Source organism: Cupressus sempervirens, chromosome 11 (genome assembly GCF_028749045.1).
Source record: "Cupressus sempervirens isolate cs-2001-9-10 chromosome 11, ASM2874904v1, whole genome shotgun sequence".
Taxonomy (NCBI): domain Eukaryota; kingdom Viridiplantae; phylum Streptophyta; class Pinopsida; order Cupressales; family Cupressaceae; genus Cupressus; species Cupressus sempervirens.
Genome location: NC_143128.1, coordinates 796,718,178 through 796,745,634, shown reverse-complemented (window position 1 = coordinate 796,745,634; position 27,457 = coordinate 796,718,178). Strand labels below are relative to the sequence as shown.

Here is a 27,457-nt window from a genome sequence, read left to right as displayed (position 1 = left end):
GTAAAGTCAGTTTGAACTACAATTTATGAAAACTCAAAAATTTATGCAACAGTCTTCGGAAGTCGGAGGTCTGCAAATAAAAATGAAGTGTAATGTTTACATTCAGCTTTAAGCTGTATCACTTAATTCCTCTTCCCCAGTCAATCAGATTCACAACTGACACAAGGTATTTAGAAGCTGCTAAGAGGTATGTAACTTGAAAAAAATGAGTTGCTTTGAGTTAGTTCTTGGAAACAACCCTACTTCTAGAATTCAGTGTCAAATAATCCTATATATAAATACTCTAGCATACAGCTTGCTAAAAATCAAATTAGAAAGTTCTCTACATGATAGATTAAATTTAAAATATTTCCTGATAAAATACAGAACAATAAAAAAATGAAATTTTAGATTGGGTAGAGGAAAAAACTCTCCCGTGCAGGCTGTCATGGCCTTGTAACAGTACAAAAATAAACAGCAATACTATTAATCATATAATGTAATAGCTAAATGAGTTAAACAGATTCACATATTCATGTGCAGGTTTTAGAATGAAGCTTATGAACTGAAAGCTGCCTGCGTAAGCTCAGAGGAGAGGATGCAAGATCAAACGTAGCATCGTAGATAATAGCCTCACTAATAAATTAAACAAAGAGCCCATTAAAAGGAACTACTGATTAGCAGCAACCTGATTAAGATAGAGATGTGCTATAATAAACAGCAATTATTTAAGGAAGGATGTGACTCTCCAATGAAAACATCTATGCCAAAAGGTATGCACGCTGAGAGATTTAATCATCAACCGAAAGGCGTCAAAGGGGGATATCTGAGACATTGAAGGGATATATATATCGCAGTGGGAAAGAATACAATGGATGAACAATTCTGATCACTGATAACAAGTGTATTACAGAATTCTGCAGCTGATATGAGGAATTATATCAGAATTGATATTGATATGCAGCACTTATATTTGATGTTGTTATAATGATCTAACACACACTTGTAATGTTAGTAATTACAACACTTTTTAAGAATATGTATACACGCACACACATAGGTCATGATTTATCTCTTTATGTATTTATGTCATATGATAATACTTTTACATATTCTTTGTAATTGGTATGCTCATAGCCATTTTCCCACTTCCTCACCAATACCATTAAGAGGATAGGTTGGCTTTGTCAGGGAGAGATAGAGTAATAGGAAATAGGAAATTTGGGATTGAGTATGCTAGATGTCATATGTAATATGGATCCTTAATTGTTTCTATGCTGAAATTTCAAGACATAGTAAAGAATGTTCATCTTTGAAATTTGGGCAGATTACAAGAGTTTAGCTAGGGCTGCCAACACAATTGTTTGCTGCCGCAGCCTTTCCACTCTGGGGTGCCATGACTACTCCTTACAGGGACAAGATACTCCATCAGCATCTCACTCTGCTCAAGACAAGGGCTTGCTGATGAAGAAGATTATCCTTGATGCTGCTGCTAGCAGCTAACCTCTCAAGGAACAAAATTATCTACTAATAGTCACAAGATGGGATGAAGCACCCAGTGTAGACATTTTGCTTCACAAAATGCATCAAAGGCTGATCGATTTTTCAGGTTTTGCACTTGCGGAGAAATTTTCTAGAGCACTGTCTTCTCCCAAAATGATAGAGCAATGAATCCATACGAGCATCCCCACTGTGGACATTCAACTTGGCAATATAGATAAAAGAATGATAATTTTGTAGAGTTAAGAATTTATGGGGAAAAATTCTAGAGTATTACCTTTTCCCAAAAGGCTGGAGCAAAGGGTCAACATAGAATGGAGGCCAAAATCCTTGATACTGATAGCATTGAAATCTCCATGTGGCAGGGTTTTTTCTTACTTCCTTCTCTAAGAAAGAAAATAAGAAATATGATTTCATAACTGGCCCCTAATTCCTAGATCTATGTGATTTGTATTTGAACTACAGGAACCCTGACTTTGTCCTCTTGACGAGGCTCCCTCCAAGGTGAGTGTCTAGGTCTATATGCAGCTCCTTTTTCTCCTTGTACACTTGTCACACAAAGATGCTTCCAAAGCTCAAAAGAAAGAAAATACAAACAGATTACTTTCAACTGCAACTATACCATGAACATGGATGCTTTCTGAGTGAGTGCCCAAAAAACTTAAATAAACCAAATCTCTTCATGTTTAAAATGAAGGATTCCAACCAACTGTACAAAAAATTACAGATATGAAGCATCCCTATTCAAGGTAAAGAGCAAGAAGAACAGGGAACTCCCCCATTCCTCTCCTTCAGTCATAAAGCCCAATGAAGGTAGAAAAAGGACAATAAAGGTGAGCTCAAAAGCAGTGAAAAATTTTGTTGCTTTACTATGTAACTAGTCTTCAAAGCCAAAAGTAAACCAGGCAGCAATGCTAGTTCTTTCTTGGAGTGTAGGATGGTCAGGAAATAAACATAAAAATATCGCCTTGAAGACCTCTGGTACAATATTTTGCAAATTCGAAAAACAATGTTTGTACGTTCAGAAGATACCTCCATAGATTTAAAAAATTGGCTTTCTTGTGATCGAAATTTTGCCCTTCCAATGGAACTTCAGGCAGGATCATTACTGCATTACCTTTCAATATCACACTTCAAGAATGTTTTGAATCTTAACTAGTGCAGCACCACCCTAAGAAAAAAACACAAATTACTTGTTGACAACCATTAATGTGTACTCTCCAAATCCTCCTCCAGAATACAAGTCAAAAAATTCCTACAACATGAATCTTAGCAAGGGACCTTAATCGTCTATTAACTCAAAAGAAAAGTAAGAGGCCTATCTTGTTCAAGAGAAAGATCAGGAAACTGCAATATTATAGGTGCTCATAACTTGATAGACCTCAAGCCTAGGAAAGGGAATACACTTGATCCAACGAGAGGAAGGGCCAGTCATACAAAGCATCCAAGTTGGCCAATTTCTTACTCTCTACAGAAATTTGGGAGACATCAGCTTCTTACAACCTCACCTCTGATCTAGCCCATTAGTCTGATCACAAAAAAAATGGCAAAATGGAGTCCCGTTTCCCCGAATTATTCATTTATGTGGCTCAAGGAAGGCTTTGAACATGCAGTGATTCAAGCCTGGCAATAATAACTCTTATGCCCCTTTCAAGGACAGCATAGGGTGATAAAAAACAAGCACACAAGGACTTGCATAATGAGATGGCTTCAATCACATATTAAGAGTCAAAATAATTCTAACCTTATTCTCCCATTCGAGGGAGTTTAAAATATAATAGAACAAGAAGGCCCAACTGAATAGTCTCTAATGCAGCAGCAGAAATATGACAGCAAGTTGCTACAATCTTCTTTGCAAATAAGAGACAATATGGAAACTGAAATACAGAATGCTTTGGCTTTCCAAAGGAGACTGCAACGCTATACATTTTTACAACAAAACAATAAGTTCCAACACTGTAAAACAATTCCTATCTTTTAATAGACAGCATTTTGATTCATTTTACACAGCTCTACAAAAAACTGTGGACATAAACTCTGAGCTAAAAAAAATCCTGGCTAACATCCCCCATATCATCTCACAATAACAAAATAGGAACTATTTTGCACAGGCTATGGAAGAGCTGAAAAAGATTGTCTTCAGCATGTGCAGAGACAAAGCCGCTAACCCCAATGGATTTCAAGCAAATTTCTTCCAACATTTCCAGGAGATTATCAAAAATTATCTTTAGGCAATGGTGGAAGATTGTAGATTGCATTATAGACTCCATGGCGCAATTAACTCGTCCTTTTTAGCCTCTAGTCAAAAGGAAGCACAATTGTGAGTACAGACCAGTGTAGACAAATTTCTTTTGCAACCCATCATCTCAAATTGTTTTCATTATCATTTTCAAATGGCTTAAGAAGATCATCACTTCCTTGTTCCACATAGGCACATCTTTCAAGGAATCATCCTCACTTAGGAAGCCATTCACTCCATCAAACAAGATTATAGAATAATCATGGCCATCAACTGGGAACAGCCAATTATTTCAATGGATTGAATCATAAAGCAGTTTATAGTACTATATTCAAGTTGGGATTTGATGACAATAATATTTGATGGATAAAGGAATGTATTAATTACCCATAGATTGTCCCCTTGGTCATTGGCAGCCCAACCAATTACTATTTTTTTAAGACTCTGAAGGCTTGAGACAAGGGCACACTCTCTCACCCTTTATATATAGGGCACACTCTCTCACCCTTTATATATATCATTTCAGCTGAGCACCTTGGCCACACTCTTGAACAAAAAAGACAGTGAAAAAAACCTCTTTGGGTTCCCAACTTTTGGTAGGAAAAGAGTTTGATCATGCTCAATTCACCAACACACCATTTTGTTAAAGAGCTACACCTCAAATTGCTAGGATGTTTGCTCCTACTCTCAAAGTTTACTCAGTTGCAAATGGTTACATGTTGAATAGCAACAAATTAGTTATATAGATCGTCCATTTCCATCTAAAGGAAGCTACTGTTATTTCCAATATTTTTGTGTTTCTATTGTCTACTTTTGGATTGATTGCTTTTCACCATATGTTGTCATCAACGTCAAAGGGGGAGATTGTTAGGAATTGAGACTTTTGTTGGCACTTGGATGAGAATCTGAGATGTTGCATTGATGACAACATATGATTGTATGTTCATGACAGACACGTATTTTGTATATCGCAAGTTATTTATCTGATCAGCGAAGTTATTGTGTAACAGACTATGATATGCGGGCTTACATTTCTGTGGCAGAATGAGTGTAGACCTCATGGCTATGTTTGTCGAGCTATATGTTAAGTTCTGGATAAGTTACAGCTTGTTTGGTGAAGACTGGTAGTAGACTAGTATACAGGGAATAATGACAGAGACAATTGGCAGCATTTTTTGCTATATCTTATTGGCAAGCAGGAATTGATGTTAGCGAGCTTGAGATATGATAGAAGACTTGTTCATGCACATATGTTCAAGAGTGAGAAGCATCTGGAATATGCTGGAAAGGTCATTGTTGTGTAACGTGTGGTATATTTTATTGGCAGCTGATTGTGGTTGTGGAAACGTGTAATTCATCATTGTAAATGCAATATTAATGTTGTAACATATGGGAACCTTATTATAATAATTGTAATGATGTTTATGAAGGGGTATATGCCTCAGTTTGGTCCTATGTAATTAAATATTCATTGGGGAAGTCCTAACAGACCGAGCTAATTAATTGTTTGCAAAGGGTATAAGAAAAAATGTTTTCCTTGGTTGGGTATCATGGAATGAAAAAGAGATCAGTTGATGTTGATGTGTGCTTTTATGCTGGACAATCAGAGCAGAGCAATGATAATGTTGGTTGATTGAGGTGAGCTTCAAAGGAACTGCTTTGGCAAGTAAGTTGCAGATCAGTGAATTCATGATTTTGGATATGTTATCCTAAAGTTTTATCTTTCACACTTGTTGGAGCATTTAGGCAGTGGGTCTATTTGTTTCCTTTAGCCTTTAATAGGATTGGAACCTTCTAACAAGGGTTCAAGGTCTCCTAAAAAGGATTTTTCGCCTAACAGGGACAGTTGTACTAAATGCATTGTATTTGATTCCTAACGGCATCCCCACCAATGTTTTCTCTCTGATCAAGGGTTCCCTGGTCAACAAATCATTATGTTATGGTGTATGGTTTCTTAAGTGCATCATTGTTTTAATTACTGGAGATCAAATTTGTAAGTCTGGTTTTAACTATATTTGGTCACAACTACACCCCCTCTTAGTTGTGTGTGGACTTTACTTCTTAACAATTGGTATTAGAGCATCAGGACCTCTTTGAGAAGGAAGCTTAGCAACTTGAGGAGAACTATGGCTTACAAGAAAGAGACTCCTAAGTTTATGGTGATAACTATGACAGCTGGAAGAACAAGATGCAAACACATTTGATCTACATGGGAATTGATTACTGGTTGATCACAATGGATAAAGTTGATGTCAAATTAAAGCGCGATATGTCTTCATGCACAGATGAGGGGAGGAATATATTCCAGTACAACATGTTTGTAAGAGAAGCGTTGACTAGTGCCATATTTGAATCAGACTTCATTGGAGTCAAGGAACTTTACCTAGCACATGATATTTGTTACAAGATTCAAGAATTAGTAGATTAACGGATTTCCGGATGATTGATTGATTAACAGAGGAACAAATGTGTTCCTTATAAAGAATTACAAGGATGTTGTTGTTTCTAAAAGAAACAATGTTGACTGAAGACGAAATTAGAAACAAAATTGAAGACAGGATAGGAAACATTCCTATTTGGACTGAAGACAAAAGAGACAAGATAGGAAACCTTCCTATCTAGATTGAAAGACAAAAGAGACAGGATAGGAAACATTCCTATCTAGACTGAAAGACGGACTACGGACAAGTAATTGACCATTATAGAAAGTATTTAACTAAGGAGATAATATCTTAATACCCTCCCTTAATGGTCAACGTACGAATGTCGAAACATTTTGGGATAACTGAGACCCTCCCTAGATCTACAAAATACTAAAACCAAGAAGCTTTGACAAAAGAGTACTATGTCTCAAAACAAATTGCAATTACAAAACTTCATTTTTGTGGAAAAAACAGTAAAACCCAGAATCTCACGCAACCTTGCGTATTACAGACAACATGAAATGATTTTTAAAGAGAAAATCAATAAACCCAAAAAAACAAAAACAAATTCAAAAGGCGAAAAATGCAACTTCGCCTTGATCAAGAAGCTCGACAACTTGTGTTGTTCTACTTGGTCAGAGGTCGGATGAGTCTTTGTGCCTAGAACAAGCTCATCCACACGACGATACTCGAAGATGGTTAACATGCGTTGCTTCCAGTGGTTATAATTGCAGCCATTGAATCGTAGACTACCCTCCAACATCAGATTAGTCAAAGATGCCATTTCGAAGAATTCAGGTACAAACTTCAAGACTAAAATTCAACAGGCACGAATTTCAAGGCAAATTCCAAAAGACCCAGAAGAACCAAAAAGTGACCCAAAAGTGAGCTCGAAAAACCCAGAAGAAATTTGCTATCGATTTTAGGATCCGCTAGCTCGAAAATCGACACAAAAAACGAGGCACCCAAAAAAAATGGACGACAACCCAGTCAAGATCTCAAAAAACCCACCAAAAATTTGCAATCAAAAAAAATTTCCCGACCCCAAAAATTAGGGTTTCAAGCAGAAAATCCAGTTGGCGGCCATGGAGGTCAAAGTTGTAGGGAAAAAAGTTGTTTTCTAGTAAATAAATATCGGGCTTTCTTCAGAAATGGATGTACATGGACGGACATTACTAAAGAGGGCAGAACTAACACAAACGAATGGTGTAATAGGCACGCGTTTGTAGAAAAATGTCTGCAAAAAACGACGCTCGATTCAACAAAAAACGTCACTAAAACAAACTCGCGATTTTTGTTGATGTCTGGTCATGAACAGAGGAGCCATGATCACCAAAGACTCGCAATGTGTAGCTTAAACCGAGCCCCATACCAGCAGAAAACACGAGCAATAATTGGTGCAATTTTATAAGTCGTGATTTGCAGTGCAAACATTCTCATCAAAAAACCCTAGAACATTTATAGAGAAAAACGATTTGTAGTGCGATTAGCTATGAATTTCTCACAAAAATGGAAACCCTGGACAAGTTATAGAGAAAAGCTCAAAAAAAAATTTGAAAAATTTGAGCAAATAATTTCGAAAGAAAATATAGATTTTTCAAAAAAAATTGGAGCATTGGCTTTGATACCATGTTACAAGATTCAAGAATTGGCAGATTAACGGATTTCCAGATGATTGATTGATTAACAGAGGAACAAATGTGTTCCTTATAAAGAATTACAAGGACGTTGTTTCTAGAAGAAACAACGTAGACTGAAGACGAAATTAGAAACAAAACTAAAGACAGGATAGGAAACATTCCTATCTGAATTGAAGACAAAAGAGATAGGATAGGAAACCTTCCTATCTAGACTAAAAGACAAAAGAGACAAGATGGGAAACATTCCTATCTAGACTGAAAGATGGACTACAGACAAGTAGTTGACCATTATAGAAAGTATTTAACTAAGGAGATAATATCTTAATAATATTTGGATTAAGTTAGAGAATTTATATGACGGTGATGATTTTACAAAGAAAGCAAAGTTGCAAAATTGGAAAACTAAGTTAAAAAATGCCAAAATGCAAGAAGATGAGAGTCATAGAGCATGTGTGTAGAGGATTAATAAAATAACTATAGGAATAAAAAGAGCAAGAGGAACCATAACAGAGGATGAAGTTGTTCAGAAGATTTCCAAATCCTTAACACCAACCTATGAGAACAAGGTAAATGCAATTGAAGAAGTTACTCCTCTTATTAAAGGTTTTAATAGGGAAGCATTGATTGCTAAATTGCAAGCTTTTGAAACTGGAAGATTGAAAGATGTTATGCCTAGAATTGATACTACTTTTAGAGCTAGTGCATATAAAACTAAAGGTATGCTAACCAAGATGGCAAGTACTAGTAGCAGAAATCTTGGAGAATATGCAGGTGAATGGGCAAGAATTCAAGAAGAAGAAAGAGAATTGGATGATCATGAAGCCTTGATTCCAAAAAGAGAGAAAAAAGGTACAAGAGTATTCAAGGGTAAGTTGCATATACATTGCTATAACTATAACAAGATTAGTCATTTTGCATCAAGATGTCTTACAAGAGAACCTAGGGTAAAACCTAGACCTTACAAGTCAAAATTTCCTAAAGAATGTCTTTATGTTAGTGATGATGAGATTGAGGTTAGAAATATCAATTTTATGGATAGTGATGATGAAGATGAAATAGGATTTGTTGCTATAAAAGAAGAAAGTCATGTTAAAGAAAAAAAGCACATGTTTCACATGTTGAGAAGAGAGAACAAATTGGACCATAGATAGTGGTTATCCACATCACATTACAGGTGACAAAGACAAGTTTGTGTAATTGAAGAGCCATGATGGAGGTGTTGTTAGAGTTGGTGGCAATGCACCTTGCTTGATAAAAAGAAAAGGTTATATAACTCTTGATGTTAAGACTTACACTGATGATGCATTATTTGTTGATGGACCGACAAGGGTTAGCTTTTGCAATTCATTGATAAGAAATGTTCAACTAAGGATAAGCATGGAAATGAGAGTGTCACAGGTACAATGATCAAAGGTAATGTATTTCAGTTGAACCCCACTGAGATAAGTTGTTTTGTTGCAAACATTGATGACAGTTGGCTATGCTATAAGAGATTTTGTCATATAAACTTTAACAATACAGTGAAGGTGAGTAATTCTAATGCACTTAGAGATCTACCTAAGATTGTGAAACCCTTTGACATGATGTGTAAGGAAGGTGTGATGGCAAAACAGAAAAAAAGCACATTTCAGAGCAAAACTTTTCCTACTTCAGAGAAGTTAGAAATTGTTCACACAAATTTATCTGGACCTACCAAGACAAGAACATTCTATGCTAAGAGATACTTTATTCTTTTCATCGATGATTTTACTAAATGATGTGAGTTGCTTTCTTGAGAGAGAAATCTGAAGCATTTGATAAATTCAAGATCTCTAAGGCAAAAGTTGAGAATGAATCTAGAATGAGGATAAAATGTTTAAGGTCTCATAGAGGAGGAGAATTTGTATTTATCAATTCGATGCATATTGTGAGGACAATGGTATTCGTAAACAAACTTCAGCACCTAAAACACCATAGAAGAATGGATTAACAAAAAGAAATATAACAGTTTGTGAGGCAACAAGGGTGATGTTACTTGAAGGTAAGGTATCACATGTATATTGGAGAGAAGCAATTAATAATACACTATACATCATAAACAGAGTTCAAATTAAAAAAAATATATGTAAAACACCTTATGAACTTTGGTTTGGTCATACACCTATAATTAAGTATTTCAGAATCCTTAAAAGCAAATTTTATATCAAAAGAGATGATCAAATAGGGAAATTTGATCCTAAAAGTGATGAAAGTATATTTCTAGGATACTCAACTAAGAGTAAGGCTTACAGATTCTATAACTTGAGGCTAAAGAAAGTTGTTGAGAGCGCAAATGTTAGAATTGATGAAAGATTTTAGGTACAGGAGAGAACTTTTGAGTATGATTCATATGATGATACAAATCGAGCAAGTACAGGTCAGAGATCAGTTTGAAATCAAGATGTAGAGCAAGAACTTTTCTTTGAGATTGATGATGAAATTCAAGTTCAAATTGAAGAACCTGGAGATGAACAAAGAACACCTAAGTATGCTATTAGAAATCACCCTGACGAGCAAATTATTGGTGATGCAAGCAAAGGAATATTAACTAGAAGAAAGGTAAGAAATGAGATTTGCCTGATTTCACAAATTGAACCTAAGATTACTGATGAAGCATGCAAAGATGAATCTTGGATTAATGCTATGAAGGAAGACCATGAGCAAATTGAAAAGAACAATACATGGGAATTAGTCCCTAGGCCTTAAGATAAGAATGTTATAGGAACAAAGTGGGTATTCAAGAACAAAATGAATGAGCAAGGAGAAGTGGTAAGAAACAAAGCAAAACTGGTAAGTAAAGGTTATTCACAACAGCAGGTATTGACTTTGAAGAAACCTTTGTCCTAGTAGCAAGGTAAGAAGTAGTAAGATTATTTTTGGCTTATGCATCTAACAAAAATTTCGAAGTATATCATATGGATGTTTAGTCAACTTTCTTGAGTGCAGAACTTGAAGAAGTCTACATTAAGCACTCTGATGGATTTCCATTAACAAAAGAAAAGGACATGGTATGTAAGTTAAAGCAAGCACCTAGAGCTTGGCATGCGAGGTTAGATAAACACTTACTAAGCTTGGGATTCAAGAAAAAAAATAAAGACAGTAATCTGTACTCAAGAGTTAATTTAGATGGTTTACTAATTATTGAGGTATTTGTGGATGATATCATTTTTGGAGGGAATGATGAGGTAAGCAATAAATTTTCTAGTGAAATGAAAAGTGAATTTGAGATGTCTATGATTGGTGAGATGAAGTACTTTTGGAGATTGCAAATAACACAAACAAAAGATGGTAGCTTTATATCTCAAACTAAGTACCTTAAGGAATTATTGGTAAGATTTGGAATGGAAAATTGTAAACTACTTGGAACACCTATGTTAATAGGATGTAAGTTGACTAACAATGATCATTCCCCTAGCACAGTTTAGACAAGAAATAGATCCATGATTGGTGGCTTACAATATTTGACTCACACTAGACCTAATATTGCTAGTGCAGTTGGAATTGTAGCAATGTATCAAGCAGATCCTAAGAAATCACATTAGTGGGGATGGAACCTTCTATTTGTCTCCTTTCAGCCTTTAACAGGGTTGGAACCTTCTAACAAGGGTTCAAAGTCTCCTAACAAAGATTTGTCCTCTAATAGGGCCTGTTGTACCAAATGCATTGTATTGGACTCCTAACAAGGTCACATCCTTTCGCAAGGAACTTATATATTAGTACATTATTTTATGGGTACCATCCCCACTAGGATTTTCCCTCTGATCATTGTGCTGTATAGTTTCTTGTTGTTGTGCATCATCGTTTTAATTATTGGAGATCAGATTTATAAGTTTGGTTTTAATTATATTTGGTCACAACCGATTCACCCCCTCTTAGTTTGTGTGGACTTTACTTCTTAACAAGGTTATAGAATTGTTAGACTCAAAAAGAAAACCAAACAAAACAAGAACTACAGCACGCTTCAAGGTTTCCATTGTGGAACATGTAGAGTCCCCAGAAATGGCATGCAGAATTTTGAGACAAAAGGCAGAAGCATGTCAATTTATTTCTACACAACAAGCACAGGAATTGGGAAAATCTATGAATCAATCTCCCATGAAACTGACAACATAAGGCTCACTATATATATATATATATATATATATAGCTTTATTTTATTATAGTTCCTATATATTTATACATACTAGTATGATTCAATTATTTTAATCTTTTTAAATATATGTATGAGTATATTAAAACAAAGCTCAAGTTAGTTCATAGTTTGTAATTATCCCAATTTCGTTGTGTTGTCGTATTTGTTTTCTCCCTTTTGATTTTATTGTTGCTATCTTTTAGTTTTCAACTCATTCTAGTTCAGTCCTTAGTTTTGGAATTTCTTTCAACTTTTTTCCTAGTTCTAATTTTCAGTCTCTTTCTGTCTATTGTCTCACTACTACCTTGAACCATCCTCCTCGCCCTCTCACCTTGTATTCCAGTCAGTTCCACACATGCTCCTGCTTTTAAGTCTATGTTTTACAATCATTCTCTTTAATTTTCCTCTTCCTGATTATGAATCGCAGAGTCCAATTGGAAACATTGTTTCAAGAAACACACAGTTTCTTCCAGAAGCATTCTTGTAAATTACTGAACACTGTTCAAGTTAAACACACCCATCTTAAAAAACATACAGACCTTTTCAAAACAGAATAACAGAATTTTGTTAAAAGAAAAATTAAGCTTGCAAATAACAAAGCCCTAAACATCAAAAGCAACGGACATTAAATTTGCAGTTCATAAAGGACGATTCAAATGTGTTTCTTAAAACAAATTTGTTTAAAATTTTCAAACAGAAGTTACCGAAAGGGCAAAGGTTCTGGAAAAGACTTCACATTCACATCCTAAAATCACATATCAAACCCTACTATAGGTATAAGTTGTCTACACTTTTAACGATAAACTGTATTGAAGCCTTTGTCCAACATTCTTAATGAACCTCACTCATCTTCAGGGAACTGAAATAGATAACTGTTATTCGTGGTTAGTCTAAACTCGTTCGAGTATTTGAATGGAGAATGTCCCTGAATGCAAACACACAAATTAAGTTTTAAGACAGTTTCAAGACTAATGACTAATATATATATGTGTGTGTGTGTGTGTATACTCACAGAGTCACAAGTAATTCCTGGAACAAACAATGTTCTTAATATTTCATCTAAACTGCCTAATGAGTTTGGATATCTGTGAACCTAGACCATCATATCACGATTACCTGTAAAATGTATTACTAGCCACACACACACACACACACATATATATATAGTCGCATACACACACTGACAAGTAATTCCCGGAACAAACAATGTTCTTGATATTTCCTCTAACTACCTGATGAGTTTGGATATTTGCGAACCTAGACTATCAGATCATGATTCTCTGTAAAATGTATTCTAGACATGCAAATAACAGAGTTGTAGCCCTGAAGAAGTTATAAAATGTAAGCAACCATTACATGAGTTAATATAGCCCTCAGTATTTGGCATTAACATCCTGGAACATTCAAAAACCTGTTACATTCAGAGCATCATACTCTTGGGTCAATTTAAAGTTCAACCGTTAACGTAAAAACTACGCTCAATTCGTCAATTGATAACCGGAATAAAAAAAGATCGTGCGCTTTCAATTCAAAGAAAATGAAATGACGTTCAGATATTACGAAAAACTACGTTCCTTCTTAAACCAAAAAAAATGAGGCGCTATTTTAGGTTAAATTCAAAGTTAAGCTTGTCAACAACAGGGCCCTGGACATAAAAGCAAAGATAGATGCCTACAAAATATGCTAAATGCGAAGACTACACCGCTGAGTGTAGAAAACAACAACGAGGCTTAAAAACTTACATCAAACCCTAATTATACGTAAACTTAAACTTGTGAAGAACTGTTTGCGCCATTTACTTTGAATGCGAAGTGAGTCGAATGTAAAATTCTGGAGTAATGTGCTCATTAAATATCAAAATTAATAATAACTAAAATGGAGAAAAAGAAAGTACTCACTGGTAATTCATAGAGCAATTACACTATCAAACAATTACTCAAGCAGCACGAAAAGCATGTAATCCTTCCATTTCCAAAGCTTTCAACTCACATTGCATGTAATATTGGTATATAAATTCTAAACAACGACCTAAAAATTTGTTAAAAGCAGAAAGTATAACTTACTCGAACAAATCTGATTCTCCACAGATGATTTGCACTTAGTCGCGCTTACTATCGAGCGGAATCAAATTTGTTAACACGGATCCAAAATGAAAGCCGTTTACAGAGACAATCTTAAGCTATCTTCAATCAATGAAGTTCGTGGTTTTCCAGACTTCGGTATCTTCACCGACAGTAGTCTCCCCTCAGCGGAATAAAGAAGATACAGAAAAGAGTGTTATGATTTCTCCGCGGAAAAATGTGGGATGTCAATTGCCCGGGAATTTTCCCGGTGTCAGCTTTTTACTCATTCAATAGAAAAAGCGGGCCCATTAAAACATGGACTTTGCCGGCCACTGCCTGCTTTGGGGGGATAACTTCGTGAGAAGATAAATTATTCGAATTATATCAACGGCCCCGATCAGTTCCTACATGTCGGGAGTAGGTACGGCCAGTTGGAGAGAGTACAATTGCGTTCGAAATATTCTCCTTTGATTATGGTGGTGGACTTTCATGGCACTTCCCTGTTAGACATGCTGCACGCTCTCGGCTGCCCTCAAAACATTTAAACGCATTTAAATTCTATTTTGATTTTTTCTGCGGAGGAAAACGCGTTAGGCACTGGGTGACCGTTTGAACGGGCAAAATCCAGTTGGCAATGAGGTTTATTTTGATTGATTTTCAAAACTGACTTATTCAGGGTGTTTTGAAATCCTTCTAGACTATAGGTATGGGAGGTTGAAGTCAAATATTTATATTGGAGAACAAGTTCATGTATATATATATATGGGTAAAAAAAAAAAATTATTATTGTTAAAATCTTAAGGTGGATGTTGTGATCTAGAAATTGACCATCGTTTTTATCAATTGTGCTCTATTAATTAGTTATAATTATTTTGGTTAACATATACATTCTTCAAAATTAAACAATAGAATTTGGACAATGATTCATATGCAATTATGAAAAGAGTTTTTTCTATTCATTAAGACATTCATTATGCTACCACTTTAAATACACTTTAAAAAAGAAAGTTTTTTCTTTACAATGAATTTTATAAGGATTGTGTCTTATGGTTAGATAAAGAAAAAAGGTATTAAAAAAATTGGTCTTGTCATTAAATAAACTAGTGATTTGATGATTGGTTTATCTTTAGAGGTGTACAACACTTCTTGATTGCTATAGAGATGCATGTCTTTGTCATGGGATAATTTCAAGTTCAGATTGTCTTAAGAAAATTTTAATTGGAATTATTGATTTCAAATATGGACCTTGTTTATTATTATTATAAGATGTAGGATCATTGTGTCCTTTGTTAACCCTTATAGTGTAAGAGCACCTAATGTACAAGCACATACCAAGAGTAAACGATCACAAAAGATCAATTTGATGATGTTTCAATGTAATAGGATCATTCATGTTGTATTAGAATCAAGCAAGTCCAAGATGTAAAGGCTACAAGCCATAATTGTGACAAATTGTAAAAAGTTGTCAAAAGGTCCTGAAGTTAGTCCAAGTGGTCAAATGATGTAAAATGTTCATGAGAGGGTTACATATGTTGTAAAAGGTCATTAAAATCTCAATTTAATGTGTTTGAAGGGTTCGTACAAAGGCAGAGGTCATTTGTATCAAGAAGCAAAAAGTGGCAAACATTGCACTAAACATTACAAATGGAAGTTGAATAGGTATAGGGTAGCTGAACCATCATACAAAATTGAAGAGTCTATAAATGGAATTATTGGGTCAAGTTTGAAATGGGTGGCGAATAGTTGGAAGATAGTAATAGTTAAATCTTTTGCCTCTAATTGTCACACTAGTTTGCAAACAAGGTGACAGTATAAGAACAGCAAAAAGGAATGGTGAAGAATCATCCAAAGGGGTGTTCACAACTGGAGTATTGAAGGAAGGAATCCAATAGAAGTCATTTTATAAGGTCTTGCAATGTATCAAATTGGAATAATAAATGAAGGTTTAGTTTTTGTTTTGAAGTCTACTTTGTGTATTTTTTTGTTTTGACTCATCTTCGTTTCTAAAAAGGATTGGTAGGGTTAGCATTGTGAATTAGTTTTCATTTAAGACCATTTAGATGTTCATCCATTGAGAAAGGTAATTCCTTAACAAGAAAAAGAGTAGTAAATCTCTATGTTTTTTATACAAAACTAAAGTTGTTTGATGTAGCTTGATTAGAGGTTGTATAAAAGAGATTGTTTAAGGTTTGGAAACTTCTAAGACTCATATGTGTATATGATGAGCGTAAGTCTTGTTCATAACATGGATTTATTGTGTAGATCAAGTCCCTCTGCTATACTAATTAGTGATTGGGTCTTTAAAATTTCATTTGGTTTTGTTGTTTTGCAGGGTATCTAAATGACCCTTTCAAAATGGTAAAAAATTGTGTTGAGCAAGCAATTTCGTCATTTTGCAACATGCTTATTTTCTATCTTGTGAAATAGCAATAGCTTTTCCATTTTGCATAATGCCCATGCTCACTCTTGCAAATTGGTGAAAGTGGTAAATGGAACATGCAACTTTCATTGTTTCACATGGTACCTAAATGCACCCTTGAAAATGGCAAAAATCATTAAATTTGCAAGTATAGTTGGAGACTATCAACGGAATCAAGTATTTATGTGGAATATGGGTGGAGATGTGATTGTATTGCCTCTATTTATGTTGTTACATATTGAAAGGACAATTGGATCAATTAGATCCTATGAGTGAGTTTGAGTTTCTTGGATGCTCTACATCAACTTCACTTATGATTTATTGGTGATGTGACCATTTTATTATGATATATGAATGTAAACAACAAAAATATTTTAATGTTAATTACAAAAAAAAAATATTCATTCTATTTAAGAAATTTTCTAAGGTAATTCAATGGTTAATTGAAATGCCACATGGCTTTTAAAAGGCTAATAAGATCTTTTTGCATGAAAAAATGCAACATTTATAATTTTGTTATATAACTAATCATTCAAGTTCATTAACTTATTTGAAACATAAAACCTTGATTAAAATAGATTGGGGAGACCTTGAAGAGAAAAATAATACATGACTACAAAATTGTTTGGTAATTTTTATTTGTTACGAATTAGTCATCATAAAATATCAATTACTATTTCTAGTATTGATTTAAGATCACTCCTAACTTTTTATTTGATCAATCGTTGTGTAACAATTCTAGAAGTTTGTTTTATTTTAGTTATTAGGATTTTCATGATTTTGAATACCTCTTTGTGTCTTATTGTCATGGAGTGATCTTTATTTGCTAAATTTTTCTATTCTTATTATAAACCAAATGAAATTAAGATAATGCATTTAAATAAAATCCTCTTTGCAAGCATTACAAAAGTGGTTTTAAGACATTTCCCCCAATTAATAATCCACAGTAATCACTTAATCCATTTTTTTCTATGTGCTTTGTATTGCGGATTTAATTTTCTATGTTTGCTTGCAAATCTAGGGAAGAATGTGTAATTTTTATCTCTCTCTTTCATCGACTGAACCCGAGATTTCTTCTTACAATTAAACTTCCTCTCTTCATATTTTCCTTCCACTTATCCCTTAAGGACTCATTTTCATTGTGTGTCACTTTAGACCCATCTCTTTTAGCCATTTGTTCTTGAATAACCTTAAATATGGATTTGATTTCCATCTTCTGAACAAAAATATCACTAAAAGTGAATTTGTTACATCATTTCACCTTTTTCTAATTATGTCAAGTTTTTGGGCCACTCTATACATTATCATTCCCTTATTGGTAAAAAACAATTTTGTTTCTATCAGTGTTAAAATCTTAAGGTGGATAGTATAATCTAGAAATTTACCATCACTTTTTATCAATTGTGCTCTACTCACTTTTATCAATTGTGCTCTATCCAATTATAATTATTTTGATTAACATATAAATACTTAGAAATTAAACAATATAGTTCATACAATAATTCATGTGCAATTACAAAAAGAGTTTTCTCTACTCATTAAAGCATTCATTATGCTAACACTTCACATACACTTTAGAAAAGAAAAACTTTCCTTTACAATTTTTTTATAAAGGATGTGTATCTTGTGATTAGATAAATAAATTAAAAAGGTGTTTAAAAAATATTGTTTGTCATTAAATAAACTAGTGATTTGATGATTGATTTATCTTTTGAGGTGTACAACACTTCTTGGTTGCTATATAGATGCATGTATTTGTCATGGCATGATTCAAGTTGAATAGTCTTAATTGAAATTATTGATTTGTCTTTTTTATAAGATACAAGATCATTGTGTCCTTTGTTAACCCTTCACTTATGATTTATTAGTGACATGACCTTTTTATTATGATATATGAACATAAAAATACAAAATAATTTTATGTCTTCATTGCGCTTAAGATATTTTGTAATATAATCTTAATGGTAATTTCAAATCCCAAATAAATTTTAAAAGGATAATAAGTTTTTTTTTTTTTTAATGAAAAAAATGCAACATTATTACTAATCATTCAAGATCATTTACTCATTTGAAACTCAAAGCTACAAGAGGTTGGGGAGACCTTGAAGAAAAAAGTAATAGGTGACTACAAAGAGTTGTGCGGTAATTTCTATATGTTATTGTAAACACCCAAAAAAGGACATGCTTATGACTTGACATCAAATTGCTAATTATTTCTTCTATTAAGTAATGATTCTTTAATAATTAATTAATCATCTTTATTCCTTTATAATCCAATCTTTGCATCATCTAATCATTTCCCCTAAATTAATGAAAATAATTAAGTTTATTTAGTTAATCACCTTTAATTGATCTTTATTGATTAATTAAAGTCAATCTCTAAATCCTATAACTTAAATAATTATCATCAATTACATAAGTAAGTTAATTCATTCCTCTTAATTAAATTAATTTTCAAAGTTAATTTAAGTCCATTTCATCTCAGTTTCTCTCAATTTCAATTTCATATTAATTTTGTTTAATTTCATCCAACTCCAACTAATCTCATCTTTACAATTTAATTGAATTTTTAGTTCAATTAAATCTTCTATAATATTTTTTTTAATTATGGAAAATTATTAATTCTAAAATATTAAAAATCCTCACAAATTGGAGAATCACTTTCCTAAAAATCAAATATTCTTTAAAATATGAAAGAATTAAAAAGAATTAAAATTTAAAAAAAAAACATTTTCAATTTTTGAAAACTTTATCTTTCCAAAAAGTGAAAATATCTTCAGATTGTTAGAGTAATAAGATATTGCCTTATTAATTAAATCATTTTGATTTAATTGTTAATTCACTTATCATCTCTAGTTTACTTAAGCTAAACTTTAGGCATATAATAATTAATTTTTTTATTAATTATTATCATGCAACCTAGGTTTTACCTTGTTAGGGTTTTTGATCTCCTTTTATAAGGATTGATCTTTTTGTGATTTTATTCATTCACTTTTGGTAATAGCAATTTCTCTTTTGGCTCATCAAGAATGTCTCATCTGTGGATTTGGGAATTCAAGCTTCCATAGTTTTTGCTTCTCTCTCTTTCTGTAACAGTTGTTTGCATGCAGGTGATTCTTGAGAGTTGCGGGGTTGATCTTTCATCAACTTCAACATGGTATCAAAGCTCCAGATCTTCATGCCCCTATTCTGCTTATGAGAAGTTTGTCTTGGCTTTTAGATCTGTGCTTTTTGTTTAGAGGGTTTCATTTTTCAAAGCTTTTTTGTATTGTATCTAGGGGGGTCACTATTTTTCAGTGCACTTTAAGCCCAAACGGACATCACCGTTGAGCTCAAAGCACCCACAAACCCTTATTTTCATATAAAAATTGTCTAAGCTAAACATTGTTGGAATTTGAGGCAAAAAATTTTGCTCCCAGATTTGACACATTTCTCGAGGTGACGATTTTCTAATTTTTGGCACATTCTCAAGGCATTGATTTTCAAATTTTTTGGCACACAAATCAAGAATTTTTTTCAAACATCAAGATTTTTGCATGTTTCCCAATATAATAATTTTCTAAATTTTGCACGCAAATTAGAATTTTGGCACATTTCTCGAGGCAACAATTTTGCAATTTTGTATTTTTTGTACAAAAATTGAGATTTTTTTTAACGAATAATCTCGATTTTGGGGTATGTATGTTTCCCAAGGCATTTTGTGGTACTAGTGGACACAGTTTTTGAAACATTTTGGCATGGATCCCGAGGCAGTAATTTTTATTTTTTTGCCTTTCCAACACTTTTTTGACCTACATGTGGTTTTTTTGCCATAACTTGCTCATCTAAACTTCACTTTTTGATCTGAAAGAAGCACTAGAAAGCTGATTTTGAGCTTGTTATGATTGTGCAATTTATTTGATTTTTTTATGTTGTTTGGTGGCCTATTTTGGCTGTCAAATTAGAAGTTATATTTTGCACTCCAAGAGACATATCTTGAGACATTCTATTTTCCAAATTATGCTCCAAGCACATCCCATTCAATTTTTGTTTTTCTACATTCTAATAGATATTTTGGTTGTTTTAGGTCTAGGGATCGATTTTGGGTTTCAGATGATTTTTCATAGGTTGTACTATCTCTTGTATCAATTGTATGTCTCTTTTGATCTTTTTTGGCATCCTTAGTTTTTTTGCAAACGCACTGAGATAAAGTGCGACTCTATTGCATTTTAGGATCTTGGACATCTTTGTATTTTGTTGTACTTGCACTACATTATAAAGTTCTTCGGGGTTTTATGTTGGCCATATGAACCATCTTCCTTTGTCAAGTGAGTGTTCCTTCCATGACATTAGCCTCATGATGTGTCGATAACACGTACTAGTATAGGTGTTTGTACTTCTTTTGCACTCTCGATGCTCCTAATTCTTCTTTCTGCATGAGATATTGCATTCAGTTTCAATGTCCATGTCTTACCTCTCAGCATTAGAGGGGGTTATGTTGGTTTTGTTGCTTTCTTGGTTTGATGGAGTGAGATGTGTACTCAGTATTTGATCCTATGTATTGGGCAATTGCAGTGGCTGGATACCTATGCATTTTGGTGAGATGGATCATTTACCATATAAACATTCTTTCATTCCTATTTTTGGAGGCTGTGAAGATACCTTCCATCTTTGATTGATCAACTCTTTAGACTAAGTCTTCTCTACCTAGTTATGTTCTATATAGTGGAGGTTCTTTAGATCAACGGTTTGATAGAGTTTGTAGCTTCATGCTTCAATGGTGTTCTTCATGATCATTTTTTGTTCTTGTCTTCTAAAACATTTTTTCCATCTCTTTTTGGAGTAAGGATTTTCCCATGCGATTTTCTCTATTTCTCCTCTTTACAAAGATTTGGTTGTGCTTGGGTACCTCATCAGGTCTTTGTTCTCAGGACCCAAATTTGCTTTCACCAATAGCTTCTAGGTTTTTAGCTACTCCCTAAGTTTATCTTAAGGGAGGTGTTAGAATAATAAGATATTGCCTTATTAATTAAATCATTTTGATTTAATTATTAAGTCACTTATTATCTCTAGTTTACTTAAGCTAAACTTTAGGCATATAATAATTAATTCTTTTATTAATTATTATCATGCAACCTAGGTTTTACCCTGTTAGGGTTTTGATCTCCTTTTATAAGAATTGATCTCTTTGTAATTTTATGCATTCATTTTGATAATAGCAATTTCTCTTTTTGCTCATCAAGAATGTCTCATCTATGGATCTGAGAATTCTAGCCTCCATAGCTTTTGCTTCTCTCTCTTTATGTGATAGGTGTTTGCATGCAAGTGATTCTTGAGAGTTGTGGGGTTGATCTTTCATCAAATTCAACATAGATTTTATCCTTTATTTTTTTAGTTTGAAATTGGAAACTTACTAAAATCTTATTCAATCTTATCTCTTCTTATTTGTTGATCCTGATTTTTTATTAATCTTGATTAATATATTTTAATCATGATTTTCTATATAAACAACCACCATTCCTCTCTCTCTCTCTCTCTCTCTCTCTCTCTCTCTCTCTCTCTCTCTCTCTCTCGCTCTCTCTCTCTCTCTCTCTCTCTCTCTCTCTCTCTCTCTCTCTCTCTCTCTCTCTCTCTATTCTGTATCAAACTTATGTAGACTTTCATCATGAATTTATGCATCGAACCTCTATTCACTTATCATCCATAATCCTTTTCTATCATATAATTTTGTCAATTTTCAAAGCTTTGAGTCAAGGTGTCATTGAAATCACATTTTAGTGCCACATCTCAACAAGCGAAGAGAAGCAAGAGAAGCTTGGAGTATTTGATTGGTTTTCATATTTTATTGTGTGTTTTAAATTATTCAGTGCTTCTTCTTTTTTTGTTAAGAAGTTCGTATTTAGTAGCTTATCCAATTTTATTATTATATCATTTGGTGCTACTAACCCTCATTTCTTGAGTGTGTTAATTTAAGCCTATACATTTTGGTGAACCCAATGTAAATCTGACATCCATATACAAATCCACTTGCAACATGTGATAGTTGATTTTTTTTTTGCACATGTGCATATTTTTCAAGTATTTCATTCTTCGATGATCTGGAAAGAGTCAAACAAATAAATCATCTATTTCTCTCACCCGCATTTGACAACCCTAGCAGGATTAAATTATAAAATTTTGAAAGATTTGACCATATCTCTCAAATGGTTTGGAATTTCTCTCTGATATTTTTTTACAAGCTTACATTGACATGTGGGGACTAGAGAAAAAAAAATCTAGAGTTTTTTGGTTTTTAAATAAATTTTTTTGTGACTTTTCATAAAAAGAAAATTGGACATAAATTAGAGAGTATTTATGAGATTCTTACATTTATGAAAATGTCTTAAAATTATAGAAGGGTTCTATTCTCTATGATTTTATTTTTGATGATAAATAATAGCCAAAAAATTTGATCTTTGAAAAATGGTATGTTTTGAAAAATTGGGTCATTAGGTCACAAATGAGCATATTTTTCATAAATTCTTACATATTCTAAGAGCTAACCAATTTTCAAAAAGGGTTTCTTGTTTTCGCTTCTATTTTTTCATACTAGAAATATATCAAAAACTTGCATCTTTATGACTAGGCCAAATCACAAAAAAAAAAATCATGTTAAATATGCATTAAAAGATCAAATCTATGTTCTTATCCTTTCTAAAGTTTGTTGATTTTTATTTCATATTAATATCCTTCACTTTTTTGGTCTTATGTTTGACTAACATTTTTGAACGTTGTTGTGGATGCTAAGGAGTTGGAACGATTGCCACTAGGTGAGTATCAAAAAAGTTTTAAAAAAAAACAATCTCAAAAATGTGCCCAGTCTTTGCTAGCTTCGAACAAGGAAACCCTGATCCTTTTTTTGCTTAAATTGCAACATTCGAAGTTCAAAATCTAGCATAAGTAGAAAGAACGATTTTCTTTGCCTTACTCAGTATTAAGCCTATGCTCTTAACTCTTGGTGTTAACCAAAATACCAAACATGCCAAGGGTTTCAATAGAAAAAAGTTTTGGAAATGAACAAACACACTAGCATTTAGAGCCTACTTTTGTCATTTTTCAAAGGCTGGAAATAAACGTTGTTTATTGTGTTTGGAGGTGAAACATAATATGGATATGCTATCTTCTTGGAGTGATCAAATTCCCCTACCTACTTTTCATTTAGTTTCTTTGCTTTAATGAGCATGCTAGTTAAAATAGAGTCATAGAAGGGGATGCCTCCAATGTGCTTTAGAATAGCCAATGACAAGGATAGCCCTGAGTGAGAAAACTTCATTAGTCATGGTTGATCCAACTCACTCTAAAATGAAAGATTTGTCATCCTTTATGGGGTGCAAGACAAGGAGCAAAACATCCCTGACATTGGTGGGAAGCTTTCTAATTGAGAGGTAAAAGCAAGGCTCCTTGAATAGGTCATTTGATTAAATTTTGGTTGATTAGCAAACCACTTATTTGGCCATGTACAAACCAAATTGACCTTAGGTAGATTGCTTCGAATCTATTCTTATGCAAGACTCGTTAAAACATTATGGGACATACACCTAGTGTTTATGTCTCATGACTATTGATTGAAGTGATTGTTGTGCTTATTTACTTTGTTTTTAAATTCAAAATTTCATGTTATAAGTGTTGTCAAATAGCCCTCAAAATCATATTTCAAGGTTCGTCATCAAGGATCCCAGGTAATTAGAACCAAGTGATCAAAATCAAAACAATAACAAGTCTAAATCATAGATATAAACCTTTCTCTATCAATTTTTAATTCAAAAGAAACTTTGAGATTGGAGTCACTACAACAACAAACTAAATCGCACTCCAAATACTTCAAGTCAATATCAAGATGTCTCTTCCATACCCTTTTGGTTAGAGACCACTCATCATATCTCAAACAAGAAACAACCTAGATAACAAGAACTTTGATCCATTTCCCACTTATGAAGAGGAACAAGATCTTAACTAATATGATGGCATAGACCCTTTTTTCTATTCAAAAAGTTTCCCTAAGATAACACAAGAAAATGGAAAACTAATATCATCATACAACAAATGAAAGACCTACAAATTGAGATAAATGATTTAAAAATTCAAAGGCAACCAATGTCTTACACCATTAAGAACATATATTCCTACCCTATCAATCAATCAACATGCCTTCAGTCACATCACAAGTCAATGAGCATCATTTGCTTCCTCAAATCCACCATAGAGAATTTTAGAAACAAAATCAATTGAAAATGTGACATTCTTTTGACATCAATCAATTATGATCAAGAATAAACCTATGGTATCACACATTAAGTCAACCAATGATTTGCAATGTGCAAGCATCAACATGGTATCACCAACAAGATCATACAACCAACAAAAATTCCAATCCAAATCTTTCAATCTTTTGCATCAAAAATTGGTGGATAAACATAGAATCAGTGTTCAAGATAATCAAAATCATCTACCCATGTCTAGCAATGGCACATATACTCTTCATAATGAAGTTTTCCTTCAAGAAGCCTTCATAATTCTCACAATTTCTCCATCTCTAGAAATTTCATAAGAGCAATCTATCACATTTCAAGAAAATGATATTTTTGATAATGTGACTTCCCAAGAGCTATCCACAGTGGATTTCCAAGTTAATCCCTTTCATGATGCATTTCCCTTATACAACTCAATTGTTCTAGATCCAATGCCATCATATGCTCCATTCCCAAACAAAACTATCTTAAATATTCCCATTAAAAGTCCTTCCTCTTCATGTCAAAACATTGAACCCTTCTAAAAATCTTCCTTTCATACCCTATGTCAAGAGGACAATCAAAATCATGAAGAAATGATTCTTAAAACAAAGCACGATCAAGATCTCAACGATCACCAAAACTATTCAATTCTGACAAAGAATCTATCTTTTTGGAGTCTTGTGAAGATTCTACCATCCATGTCCATCATATCAATAAGGAACCTCGTCTATCCAAAGAACATAGTGTCCTTCCAAGTCTTGTGGATCTTGCACTCCTTAGTCCTAAGAAAGATCATGACATCCTATCCATTCTTCCAAATGATTCCATTCATAATAAAGAGAATACTACCCTTAAAATGAAGTCCAACAATCACCTTCCAAGTCAAGATCAAAGTATCCCTTCACCTTCATGTTCGCCACAAGATCCCATTATCTCTCTAGAGGCTTTTCATGAGCCTACCATTCTATCATCTCCATGTCCTAATCCTTCATACCCTCTACAAGATTATATCCTCTTAAAGCATCCTTTCACTACTCCTATTCCATTACATGAACCGAATAGTCCTCTTAAAACCCCCTCATGATCTAAGGATTTTTTCTCAATTTGCTCATGAACCCATACATGTCAAATGGTTCCTTCTACTTCCATCCAATATAGTCCACTACATAATCCCATTATGTCTTCCATATTATATCTACCTCAAAAGGAACTCACATCTTGCAAAAAGTATCCTATTGGTAAAAAGAATTATCTAGTAAAAGGGATAAACCTCCATGGAAAAAGTATATTAAAACCATTCCATATCAAAGAAAATTCAAATGATAACGACCCCAATTACAAACCTCATTCTAAATGTGTTGGTATTCCTTCCAATTCCAAATCTAAATGTGTACCTTCCCCTTTATCCCTTCCATCCATCTTAGGTCCATATATTCCTCCATCCACTAGTTTACAATCCACTTATCCTTTCCTAATCAAAGTCAACAATTGCACACATCTTGAAGATCCTTCCACCCATCCAAAAACTATCCATATCATTCCTATCCATCCATTAACTCCAATACCTTAGGAAGCAAATTGGATTCCAAGAATAAAAATTAGAACTCTAAAAAATCCACATTAATCAAAGAGTCAACATGTCCAATCTAGTTGACATGTATATCAAAAGAAAAAATAATTGAAAAGGTCAAAATGGCCCATTGAACAAAAAGAAATATCAAAGACAATGTGGCTTCCTAAATTCATTGCTAAAGCAATGTGTTCTAAAAAATCACAAAGTAAAGAAAATTCAAGAACTATGTGGATTCCCCAATCTCATAAAATACTTTCATACTAAAGAGAAATCAAAATTAGCATTCAAGCTTCCCAAGACTTCCTCAAATCCACCATCCACTTCCAAATCTATTTTGAGTCCTTATCTCCCAAAATCAAAATCAAACTTCACTTTCCCATCAAATCCAAAGTACATAGCCATTTCTCCATTAGTATCTAAAGCTTCCAAATCTAATTTTCCTCCATTACTACATCACCCCTCAAGGTGTGTGCCAACATTGACCTTATCACCCTTTCCATCTAAACCTACACAAGTCTTCCAATACCCCATCCATTATCCAACATATACTTTTCAGCATTTCATACATCTTATTAAATATTTTTCATACACTCTTATATCACTTCATTGATCCATCCATTTCATCTCCTTTTTCATTACCCTACCAACATCTTTGAGCATATTGTCACAAATTGTGGTCCATTATTTCATATATTTCAAGAACACTATCCAATGAAAATGATACTTGAGTCCTTCCTTTATGTCCTATCACGAGTCTTTCATCTTGCCAAAAATGTTTTAAAAAAAAATCAAGAGAAATAATTTCTTCCAATAGAGAAAACTTGAAAAATAGACGCATTGGATAAGTACCATGGTGAAAACCTAGCAAACAAGCATTGTGTGTAAGTTATGAACTTTTTGCATTCCATACTTGGGAGAAAATTTTGTCCATATTTTCCCATCATTGCATCCCTTTCATTTCCTCAATTGTCGTATATCCCTCATATCCATTATCCTCTCAACATCCATACTCCCTTTTTTTTCCAAAAAATTATCTTAATGAGGTTAGGAGTACCCCTAGGAACATCACATATCCTATCTTCTCTATGTTGTTTACATCCTTTTGGTTCATATCCCTTATACTATCCACATTCATTTAATCCATATCCATTATCATATCCATATCCTTTTGGTCCATATTGTCTATCTTATTGCAATCTTCCATCCATATCCCTTCCCTTTG

The 27,457-nt window shown here is 33.5% G+C and overlaps 1 protein-coding gene across 1 annotated transcript in view; it reads right to left on the bottom strand.

Moving 5' to 3' along the window:
- LOC149531985 (protein unc-13 homolog) overlaps positions 1 to 14,245 on the bottom strand; it is a 117,691-nt gene extending 103,446 nt beyond the window's left edge. The window contains exon 1 of the mRNA XM_089811386.1: positions 13,995 to 14,245. The gene's annotated coding sequence lies outside the window, so the exon portion shown is untranslated. The remainder of the gene's footprint in view (positions 1 to 13,994) is intronic.
- Positions 14,246 to 27,457: the final 13,212 nt, after the last annotated feature.